Source organism: Adiantum capillus-veneris, chromosome 1 (assembly GCF_014529385.1).
Source record: "Adiantum capillus-veneris isolate H3 chromosome 1, ASM1452938v2, whole genome shotgun sequence".
In the NCBI taxonomy this organism is placed as follows: Eukaryota; Viridiplantae; Streptophyta; class Polypodiopsida; order Polypodiales; family Pteridaceae; genus Adiantum; species Adiantum capillus-veneris.
Window position 1 is genome coordinate 4,779,015 of NC_140931.1, and position 13,056 is coordinate 4,792,070.

Genomic DNA, 13,056 nt, shown 5'->3' on the forward strand with positions numbered 1-13,056 from the left:
TCCCAGTCTTTACATGGTGAAGACTCATTCAAATTGTTGAAGCCTTCAAGAAGTGCATCTTGAATCAATTTGTCTTGCTTCAACTGCTTGATTCGATCATACATGTCAGTTGCATCACCATCCTTTGCACTCTTTGACAGTAAAATCTTCTCATCTCTAATCTCTTCTTGAATAGTCTTTACCTCTGATTCCTCAAGGCCACAAAGATATCTAAATACAGTTGTTGGGGGTTTCTTATTCTCCTCTTCTAGATTTTCAATGATTTCTATCCAGCAATCATAAACTAAATCAGAGTAGGTGACCATGTGTGCCTGTTTAGCAATCCAACTTGCTGCTGCACTCATTCTTGCCAATCGAAGAAAACCTAAAAAGAAATAGAGAAATAATTAAACTATGAGCAAGATTTGTTAATTAAACACTATCAAAAAGACAAAGAAAATAACTTACATCCCATCCGGCACGAGATGCATGTCCCTCTGCAATTCCACTTGCTGCCTTTGGTGGTCGTCCTGCGAAGATCCATTGACTCCGTAAATGTCTCAATATTTGGCTGTAAGGTTGCTTGACATACAATGCCTGAGCCTCCTCATTTGCAATGGCAGATATAGCAGTTGCAACAAATGGAGGAGCATTCACAACAATGCGAGCCTTTCTAAATTTATACACGCTAATCAGTCTTTCAAAATCTCTTTGTTGTTTTGTTCATTGTGAAGCAAAACTTTTGCAGCATAGATTGAATGCTGCCCATCAAGAATCCAATAATGATAATCTTTAATTTTTTGCTCCTCTACCTCTTCTACTGCCAAAGGAGTCCCCTTCTTTGATTTTGCATTTCGAACAGGCATCAAATATGCACATGCTGCAGGCTTGGTCGTACTCCGTGAAAATCCAAATAACACACTTTCAGCGTGTTTTTTATCCATAATACGTGCATTATAGTGATCAGGAGCAAGCCAACAATTTTGAATAGGGATATCAAATTCCCTATATTGGAAAGGAAAATAATTTATGTACTTATTCATTCCACCTGTATCTTTTTCTTGTCCTTTCATGGCCTCAGCTTCTAAAACATCTGGATCCACAATTCTCATCTTTGACATTGAACCCTCTGTTGATGAGGATGCCAAAGATGCCTTGTCTACATCCAAAATGGAGCTAGTTCGCTTAGCTTCTACTTTCTGCACTTTTGCTTGCTTCTTTGTGGATGGTGGTCGTGAAGCTTTCACCTTTTTTCGTTGTAGTGTGGCAATGATGGAGCTTTGAAGTTGATCTGCTGTGATATTTGGATTTGATTCTGCAAACTTCCATCCTCGAGAAAACATTGTCTCTTCTTTGTTTCTAGACATGCGCTCCAATGCATATGCTCCTGGAGATAGTTGAAATTCTAGATTCATTGGAACTAGAATGTCAATGCATTCCACTCTGGATGACTATCAACTACAGAGACAGATGCTTCCACAACTTGTCCAACATCTCTCAAACAAGCTGTCATTATCCTTTTTGGCAATAAATAGATGCACCTTATGAAATTGTGCACCCTCTATACCATGTATGTCCAAATACCATTTCTAAGATCATGCAAGTATAGTCAACTGAGACAGCAACCCTTGCAACCTTTTTTTTGGAGCATCTTTCCTGAAAAAAAAAAACAAATGTTATTTTAACATATACTTTTTTGTAATGGATTAAGTTTGTGTGAATACAAGTTCCACCACTTGTTCAAGCTAGATCTAAGCAAGTATACATAGTGATCATTTAAGCTAGTAAACTAAGGGAAGGGAGAAGTAAGGTCCACCACTTGTCCAAGCTTAGCTCTAGACAACATGGAGAGATTGGAGGTCTACTAATTGTCTAATATAGGCTAACTTATATTGAAACATAGAGAGAAGCAAAGGTCCACCACTTGTCCAATCTAGGGTCCATTGAAACATGGAGAGAAGGATGCTCCACCATTTGTCCAAAATAGGCTCCATTGAAACATGAAGAGAACAAGATGCACCATGTCTTTGAGATGCTAGGCTCCATTGAAATACCTTAAACCCATGATATTTTTGTATATGTGGGGTTTAAATTCAAGGTCCACCACTTGTCCAACCTATTATCCCTAGTAGCATGAGTGGGTTGGTCTCAAGATTCACCACTTTTCCACTCTATGTCATTATATTAAGAAGATCTGGGTGTTAAGGTCCACCACTTGTCCAACCTATAAGGCTATATCTTAAATGGTATTATTTACCACCACTTGGAATGCACATGATGGGTTTTACATAGGGGTACGGTTCCAAGGTCCACCACTTGTCCAAGCTAACTCTATTGAAACATAGAGAGAATCAAAGGTCCACCACTTGTCCAAGCTAGGCTCCATTGAAACATGGAGAGAAGGATGCTCCACCATTTGTCCAAGCCAGGTTGATTGAAACATGAAGAGAAGCAAGCTGCACCATGTCTCCAAAATGCTAGGCTCCATTGAAATATCTTAAACCCATGATATTTCGTACATGGGGGGTTTACATTCAAGGTCCACCACTTGTCCAACCTATTATCACTAGTAGCATGAGTGGTTTGATGTCAAGATTCACCACTTTTCTACTCTATGTCATTATATTAAGAAGATCTGGGTGTTAAGGTCCACCACTTGTCCAACCTATAAGGCTATATTAAAGGGTATTCTTTCTCACCACTTGGATGACCATGATAGGTTTTATGGGGGGGTTTGGTTCCAAGTTCCACCACTTGTCCAAGCTAACTCTATTGAAACATAGAGAGAAGCAAAGGTCACCACTTGTCTAAGCTAGGTCCATTGAAACATGGAGAGAAGGATGCTCCACCATTTGTCCAAGATAGGGCTTTGAAACATGAAGAGAAGCAAGCTGCACCATGTCTCAAGATGCTAAGATCCATTGAAATACCTTAAACCCATGATATTTTGTACATGGGGAGTTTACATTCAAGGTCCACCACTTGTCCAACCTATTATCTCTAGTACATGAGTGGTTTGGTCTGAAGATTCACCATTTTCCACTCTATGTCATTACGTTAGAAGATCTGGGTGTTAAGGTCGACCACTTGTCCAACCTATAAGGGTATATCTTAAAGGGTATTTTTCTCACCACTTGAAATGTCCATGATATGTTTTTACATGGGGTTTGGCTCCAAGGTCCACCACCTTCCAAGCTAACTCTATTGAAACATAGAGAGAAACAAAGGTCCACCACTTGTCCAAGCTAGCTCCATTGAAACATGGAGAGAAGGATCCTCTACCATTTGTCGAAGCTAACTCTATTGAAACATGGGGGTTTACATTCAAGGTCCACCACTTGTCCAACCTTTTAAACGCTAGTAGCATGAGTGGTTTGGTCTCAAGATTCACCACTTTTTACTTGTCAATTATATTAGAATATTTGGGTGTTAAGGTCCACCACTTGTCCAACTATAAGGTATAATTTAAGGGTTTTTCTTTCTCACACACATTGGAGTGACCCATGCATAGGTTTTACATGGGGGTTTTGTTTCAAGGTCCACCACTTGTCCAAGCTAACTCTATTGAAACATAGAGAGAATCAAAGGTCCACCCATTGTCCAAGCTAGGGTCCATTGAAACATGGAGAGAAGGATGCTCCACCATTTGTCCAAGATAACTCCATTGAAACATGAGAGGAAGCAAGCTACACCATGTCTCCAAGATGCTAGGCTCCATTGAAATACCTCAAACCATGATATTTTTACATGGGGGTTTACATTCAAGGTCCACCACTTGTCCAACCTATTATCTCTAGTAGCATGAGTGGTTTGGTCTCAAGATTCACCATTTTTCACTCTATGTCATTCTATTAAGAATATATGGGTGCTAAGGTCCACCACTTGTCCAACCTATAAGGCCATATCTTAAACTTTATTCTTTCTCACCACTTGGAGTTACCAAGATAGGTTTTACATGGGAGTTTGGTTCCAAGGCCCACCACTTGTCCAAGCTAACTCTATTGAAACATAGAGAGAAGCAAAGGTCCACCACTTGTCCAAGCTAGGCTCCATTGAAGCATGGAGAGAAGGATGCTCCACCATTTGTCAAGATAGGCTCCATTGAAACATGAAGGGAAGCAATCTGCACCATGTCTCCAAGATTCTAGGATCCATTGAAATACCTTAAACCCACGATATTGTTTACATGTGGGGTTTAACGTCAAGGTCAGTCCACTTTTCCAAGCTATTATCACTAGTAGCACTAGTGGTTGGGTCTCAAGATTTACCACTTTTCCACTCTATGTCGTTATATTATGAAGATCTAGGTTCTAAGGTCGACCACTTGTCCAACCTATAAGGCTAGATCTTAAAGGGTATTATTTCTCACCACTTGGAATGACCATGATATGTTTTACATGGGGGTTTGGTTTCAAGGTCCACCACTTGTCCAAGCTAACTCTATGGAAACATAGAGAGAAGCAAGGTCCACCACTTGTCCAAGCTAGGCTCCCTGAGACAATTTAGAGAAGGATGATCCCCCATTGGTGGAAGATAGGCTTCATTGAAACATGAAAAGAAGCAAGTTGCACCATGTCTCCAAGATTCTAGCTCCATTGAAATACCTTAACCCACGATATTGTTTACATGTGGGGTTTTACGTCAAGGTCAGTCACTTTTCCAAGCTATTATCCTAGTAGCATGAGTGGTTTGGTCTCAAGATTCACCACTTTTCCACTCTATGTCATTATATAAAGAAGATCTAGGTGTTAAGGTCGACCACTTGTCCAACCTATAAGCGTATATCTTAAAGGGTATTCTTTCTCACCTTGAAATGTCCATGATATGTTTTACATAGGGGTTTAGTTCCAAGGTCCACCACTTATCCAAGCTAACTTTTTTTTCTCATAGAGAGAAGCAAAGGTCCACCACTTGTCCAAGCTAGGCTCCATTTGAAACATGGAGAGAAGGATGCTCCACCATTTGTCGAAGCTAACTCTATTGAAACATGGAAGGTTTACATTCAAGGGTCCACCAGTTGCCCAACTATTAACGCTAGTAGCATGAGGGGTTTGGTCTCAAGATTCACCACTTTTTCACTCTGTGTTATTATATTAAGAATATTTGGGTATTAAGGTCCACCACTTGTCCAACCTATAAGACTATATCTTAATGGTTATTCTTTCTGACCACTTGGAGTGACCATGAAAGGTTTTACATGGGGGTTGGTTCCAAGGTCCACCACTTGTCCAAGCTAACTCTATTCAAACATAGAGAGAAGCAAAGGTCCACCACTTGTCTAAGCTAGGGTCTATTGAAACATGGAGAGAAGGATGCTCCACCATTTGTCCAAGATAGACTCCATTGAAACATGAAGAGAAGCAAGCTGCACCATATCTCCAAGATTCTAGACTCCATCGAAATACCTTAAACCCACGTTATTTTGTACATGGGGAGTTTACATTCAAGATCAACAATTTGTCCAACCTATTATCGCTAGTAGCATGAGTGGTTTGCTCTCAAGATTCACCACTTTTCCACTCTCTATCATTATATTAAGAATATTTGGGTGTTAAGGTCCACCACTTGTCCAACCTATAAGACTATATCTTAATGGTTATTCTTTCTCACCCTTGAAAGACTATATCTTAATGGTTATCCCTAGCTATTATGCTAGTAGCGTGAGTGGTTTGGTCTCAAGATTCACCACTTTTATTAAGAATATGTGGGTGTTAAGGTCCACCACTTGTCCAACCTATAAGGCTACATCTTAAAGGTTATTCTTTCTTACTACTTGGAGTGACCATGATAGGTTTTACATGGGGGTTTGGTTCCAAGGTCCACCACTTGTCCAAGCTAACTCTATTGAAACATAGAGAGAAGCAAAGGTCCACCCCTTGTCTAAGCTAGGGTCCATTGAAACATGGAGAGAAGGATGCTCCACCATTTGTCCAAGGTAGGCTCCATTGAAACATGAGGAGAATCAAGGTGCACCATGACTCCAAGATGCTAGGCTCCATCGAAAAACATTAAACCCATGATATGTCGTAGATGAGGGGTTTACATTCAAGGTCCAACACTTGTCCAAGCTATTATTGGTAGTAGCCTGAGTGGTTTGGTCTCAAGATTCACCATTTTTCCACTCTATGTCATTATATTAAGAATATGCGCCTGTTAAGTCCACCACTTGTCCAACCTATAAGGCTACATCTTAAAGGTTATCTTTATTACCACTTGGAGTGACCATGATAGGTTTTACATGGGGGTTTGGTTCCAAGGTCCACCACTTGTCCAAGCTAACTCTATTGAAACATAGAGAGAACAAAGGTCCACCACTTGTCCAAGCTAGGGTCCATTGAAACATGGAGAGAAGGATGCTCCACCATTTGTCCAAGATAGGCTCCATTGAAACATGACGAGAAGCAAGCTGCACCATGTCTCCAAGATGCTAGGCTCCATCGAAATACATTAAACCCACGTTATTTCGTAGATGAGGGGTTTACATTCAAGGTCCACCACTTGTCCAAGCTATTATTGCTAGTAGCCTGAGTGGTTTGGTCTCAAGATTCACCACTTTTATTAAGAATATGTGGGTGTTAAGGTCCACCACTTGTCCAACCTATAAGGCTACATCTTAAAGGTTATTCTTTCTTACTACTTGGAGTGACCATGATAGGTTTTACATGGGGGTTTGGTTCCAAGGTCCACCACTTGTCCAAGCTAACTCTATTGAAACATAGAGAGAAGCAAAGGTCCACCCTTGTCTAAGCTAGGGTCCATTGAAACATGGAGAGAAGGATGCTCCACCATTTGTCCAAGTTGGCGCCATTGAAACATGAGGAGAAGCAAGGTGCACCATGTCTCCAAGATGCTAGGCTCCATCGAAAAACATTAAACCCACGATATGTCGTAGATGAGGGGTTTACATTCAAGGTCCACACTTGTCCAAGCTATTATTGCTAGTAGCCTGAGTGGTTTGGTCTCAAGATTCACCACTTTTCCACTCTATGTCATTATATTAAGAATATGCGCGTGTTAAGGTCCACCACTTGTCCAACCTATAAGGCTACATCTTAAAGGTTATTCTTTATTACCACTTGGAGTGACCATGATAGGTTTTACATGGGGGTTTGGTTCCAAGGTCCACCACTTGTCCAAGCTAACTCTATTGAAACATAGAGAGAAACAAGGTCCACCACTTGTCCAAGCTAGGGTCCATTGAAACATGGAGAGAAGGATGCTCCACCATTGTCCAAGATAGGATCCATTGAAACATGACGAGAAGCAAGCTGCACCATGTCTCCAAGATGCTAGGCTCCATCGAAATACATTAAACCCACGATATTTCGTAGATGAGGGGTTTACATTCAAGGTCCACCACTTGTCCAAGCTATTACTGCTAGTAGCCTGAGTGGTTTGGTCTCAAGATTCACCACTTTATTAAGAATATGTGGGTGTTAAGGTCCACCACTTGTCCAACCTATAAGGCTACATCTTAAAGGTTATTCTTTCTTACTACTTGGAGTGACCATGATAGGTTTTACATGGGGGTTTGGTTCCAAGGTCCACCACTTGTCCAAGCTAACTCTATTGAAACATAGAGAGAAGCAAAGGTCCACCCCTTGTCTAAGCTAGGGTCCATTGAAACATGGAGAGAAGGATGCTCCACCATTTGTCCAAGGTAGGCTCCATTCAAAACATGAGGAGAAGCAAGGTGCACCATGTCTCCAAGATGCTAAGCTCCATTGAAAAACATTAAACCCACGATATGTCGTAGATGAGGGGTGTACATTCAAGGTCCACCACTTGTCCAAGCTATTATTGCTAGTAGCCTGAGTGGTTTGGTCTCAAGAGTCACCACTTTTCCACTCTATGTCATTATATTAAGAATATGCGCGTGTTAAGGTCCACCACTTGTCCAACCTATAAGGCTACATCTTTAAGGTTATTCTTTATTACCACTTGGAGTGACCATGATAGGTTTTACATGGGGGTTTGGTTCCAAGGTCCACCACTTGTCCAAGCTAACTCTATTGAAACATAGAGAGAAACAAAGGTCCACCACTTGTCCAAGCTAGGGTCCATTGAAACATGGAGAGAAGGATGCTCCACCATTTGTCCAAGATAGGCTCCATTGAAACTTGACGAGAAGCAAGCTGCACCATGTCTCCAAGATGCTAGGCTCCATCGAAATACATTAAACCCACGATATTTCGTAGATGAGGGGTTTACATTCAAGGTCCACCACTTGTCCAAGCTATTACTGCTAGTAGCCTGAGTGGTTTGGTCTCAAGATTCACCACTTTTATTAAGAATATGTGGGTGTTAAGGTCCACCACTTGTCCAACCTATAAGGCTACATCTTAAAGGTTATTCTTTCTTACTACTTGGAGTGACCATGATAGGTTTTACATGGGGGTTTGGTTCCAAGGTCCACCACTTGTCCAAGCTAACTCTATTGAAACATAGAGAGAAGCAAAGGTCCACCCCTTGTCTAAGCTAGGGTCCATTGAAACATGGAGAGAAGGATGCTCCACCATTTGTCCAAGGTAGGCTCCATTCAAACATGAGGAGAAGCAAGGTGCACCATGTCTCCAAGATGCTAAGCTCCATTGAAAAACATTAAACCCACGATATGTCGTAGATGAGGGGTGTACATTCAAGGTCCACCACTTGTCCAAGCTATTATTGCTAGTAGCCTGAGTGGTTTGGTCTCAAGAGTCACCACTTTTCCACTCTATGTCATTATATTAAGAATATGCGCGTGTTAAGGTCCACCACTTGTCCAACCTATAAGGCTACATCTTTAAAGGTTATTCTTTATTACCACTTGGAGTGACCATGATAGGTTTTACATGGGGGTTTGGTTCCAAGGTCCACCACTTGTCCAAGCTAACTCTATTGAAACATAGAGAGAAACAAAGGTCCACCACTTGTCCAAGCTAGGGTCCATTGAAACATGGAGAGAAGGATGCTCCACCATTTGTCCAAGATAGGCTCCATTGAAACATGACGAGAAGCAAGCTGCACCATGTCTCCAAGATGCTAGGCTCCATCGAAATACATTAAACCCACGATATTTCGTAGATGAGGGGTTTACATTCAAGGTCCACCACTTGTCCAAGCTATTATTGCTAGTAGCCTGAGTGGTTTGGTCTCAAGATTCACCACTTTTATTAAGAATATGTGGGTGTTAAGGTCCACCACTTGTCCAACCTATAAGGCTACATCTTAAAGGTTATTCTTTCTTACTACTTGGAGTGACCATGATAGGTTTTACATGGGGGTTTGGTTCCAAGGTCCACCACTTGTCCAAGCTAACTCTATTGAAACATAGAGAGAAGCAAAGGTCCACCCCTTGTCTAAGCTAGGGTCCATTGAAACATGGAGAGAAGGACGCTCCACCATTTGTGCAAGGTAGGCTCCATTGAAACATGAGGAGAATCAAGGTGCACCATGTCTCCAAGATGCTAGGCTCCATCGAAAAACATTAAACCCACGATATGTCGTAGATGAGGGGTTTACAGTCAAGGTCCACCACTTGTCCAAGCTATTACTGCTAGTAGCCTGAGTGGTTTGGTCTCAAGATTCACCACTTTTATTAAGAATATGTGGGTGTTAAGGTCCACCACTTGTCCAACCTATAAGGCTACATCTTAAAGGTTATTCTTTCTTACTACTTGGAGTGACCATGATAGGTTTTACATGGGGGTTTGGTTCCAAGGTCCACCACTTGTCCAAGCTAACTCTATTGAAACATAGAGAGAAGCAAAGGTCCACCCCTTGTCTAAGCTAGGGTCCATTGAAACATGGAGAGAAGGATGCTCCACCATTTGTCCAAGGTAGGCTCCATTCAAACATGAGGAGAAGCAAGGTGCACCATGTCTCCAAGATGCTAAGCTCCATTGAAAAACATTAAACCCACGATATGTCGTAGATGAGGGGTGTACATTCAAGGTCCACCACTTGTCCAAGCTATTATTGCTAGTAGCCTGAGTGGTTTGGTCTCAAGAGTCACCACTTTTCCACTCTATGTCATTATATTAAGAATATGCGCGTGTTAAGGTCCACCACTTGTCCAACCTATAAGGCTACATCTTTAAGGTTATTCTTTATTACCACTTGGAGTGACCATGATAGGTTTTACATGGGGGTTTGGTTCCAAGGTCCACCACTTGTCCAAGCTAACTCTATTGAAACATAGAGAGAAACAAAGGTCCACCACTTGTCCAAGCTAGGGTCCATTGAAACATGGAGAGAAGGATGCTCCACCATTTGTCCAAGATAGGCTCCATTGAAACATGACGAGAAGCAAGCTGCACCATGTCTCCAAGATGCTAGGCTCCATCGAAATACATTAAACCCACGATATTTCGTAGATGAGGGGTTTACATTCAAGGTCCACCACTTGTCCAAGCTATTATTGCTAGTAGCCTGAGTGGTTTGGTCTCAAGATTCACCACTTTTATTAAGAATATGTGGGTGTTAAGGTCCACCACTTGTCCAACCTATAAGGCTACATCTTAAAGGTTATTCTTTCTTACTACTTGGAGTGACCATGATAGGTTTTACATGGGGGTTTGGTTCCAAGGTCCACCACTTGTCCAAGCTAACTCTATTGAAACATAGAGAGAAGCAAAGGTCCACCCCTTGTCTAAGCTAGGGTCCATTGAAACATGGAGAGAAGGACGCTCCACCATTTGTGCAAGGTAGGCTCCATTGAAACATGAGGAGAATCAAGGTGCACCATGTCTCCAAGATGCTAGGCACCAGCGAAAAACATTAAACCCACGATATGTCGTAGATGAGGGGTTTACAGTCAAGGTCCACCACTTGTCCAAGCTATTACTGCTAGTAGCCTGAGTGGTTTGGTCTCAAGATTCACCACTTTTATTAAGAATATGTGGGTGTTAAGGTCCACCACTTGTCCAACCTATAAGGCTACATCTTAAAGGTTATTCTTTCTTACTACTTGGAGTGACCATGATAGGTTTTACATGGGGGTTTGGTTCCAAGGTCCACCACTTGTCCAAGCTAACTCTATTGAAACATAGAGAGAAGCAAAGGTCCACCCTTGTCTAAGCTAGGGTCCATTGAAACATGGAGAGAAGGATGCTCCACCATTTGTCCAAGGTAGGCTCCATTCAAACATGAGGAGAAGCAAGGTGCACCATGTCTCCAAGATGCTAAGCTCCATTGAAAAACATTAAACCCACGATATGTCGTAGATGAGGGGTGTACATTCAAGGTCCACCACTTGTCCAAGCTATTATTGCTAGTAGCCTGAGTGGTTTGGTCTCAAGAGTCACCACTTTTCCACTCTATGTCATTATATTAAGAATATGCGCGTGTTAAGGTCCACCACTTGTCCAACCTATAAGGCTACATCTTTAAGGTTATTCTTTATTACCACTTGGAGTGACCATGATAGGTTTTACATGGGGGTTTGGTTCCAAGGTCCACCACTTGTCCAAGCTAACTCTATTGAAACATAGAGAGAAACAAAGGTCCACCACTTGTCCAAGCTAGGGTCCATTGAAACATGGAGAGAAGGATGCTCCACCATTTGTCCAAGATAGGCTCCATTGAAACATGACGAGAAGCAAGCTGCACCATGTCTCCAAGATGCTAGGCTCCATCGAAATACATTAAACCCACGATATTTCGTAGATGAGGGGTTTACATTCAAGGTCCACCACTTGTCCAAGCTATTATTGCTAGTAGCCTGAGTGGTTTGGTCTCAAGATTCACCACTTTTATTAAGAATATGTGGGTGTTAAGGTCCACCACTTGTCCAACCTATAAGGCTACATCTTAAAGGTTATTCTTTCTTACTACTTGGAGTGACCATGATAGGTTTTACATGGGGGTTTGGTTCCAAGGTCCACCACTTGTCCAAGCTAACTCTATTGAAACATAGAGAGAAGCAAAGGTCCACCCCTTGTCTAAGCTAGGGTCCATTGAAACATGGAGAGAAGGACGCTCCACCATTTGTGCAAGGTAGGCTCCATTGAAACATGAGGAGAATCAAGGTGCACCATGTCTCCAAGATGCTAGGCTCCATCGAAAAACATTAAACCCACGATATGTCGTAGATGAGGGGTTTACAGTCAAGGTCCACCACTTGTCCAAGCTATTATTGCTAGTAGCCTGAGTGGTTTGGTCTCAAGATTCACCACTTTTCCACTCTATGTCATTAAATTAAGAATATGCGCGTGTTAAGGTCCACCACTTGTCCAACCTATAAGGCTATATCTTAAAGGTTATTCTTTCTCACCACTTGGAGTGACCATGATAGGTTTTAAATGGGGGTTTGGTTCCAAGGTCCACCACTTGTCCAAGCTAACTCTATTGAAACATAGAGAGAAGCAAAGGTCCACCCCTTGTCTAAGCTAGGGTCCATTGAAACATGGAGAGAAGGACGCTCCACCATTTGTGCAAGGTAGGCTCCATTGAAACATGAGGAGAATCAAGGTGCACCATGTCTCCAAGATGCTAGGCTCCATCGAAAAACATTAAACCCACGATATGTCATAGATGAGGGGTTTACATTCAAGGTCCACCACTTGTCCAAGCTATTATTGCTAGTAGCCTGAGTGGTTTGGTCTCAAGATTCACCACTTTTCCACTCTATGTCATTAAATTAAGAATATGCGCGTGTTAAGGTCCACCACTTGTCCAACCTATAAGGCTATATCTGAAAGGTTATTCTTTCTCACCACTTGGAGTGACCATGATAGGTTTTAAATGGGGGTTTGGTTCCAAGGTCCACCACTTGTCCAAGCTAACTCTATTGAATAATAGAGAGAAGTAAAGGTCCACCACTTGTCCAAGCTAGGGTCCATTGAAACATGGAGAGAAGGATGCTCCACCATTTGTCCAAGATAGGCTCCATTGAAACATGACGAGAAGCAAGCTGCACCATGTCTCCAAGATGCTAGGCTCCATCAAAATACATTAAACCCACGATATTTCGTAGATGAGGGGTTTACATTCAAGGTCCACCACTTGTCCAAGCTATTATTGCTAGTAGCCTGAGTGGTTTGGTCTCAAGATTCACCACTTTTATTAAGAATATGTGGGTGTTAAGGTCCACCA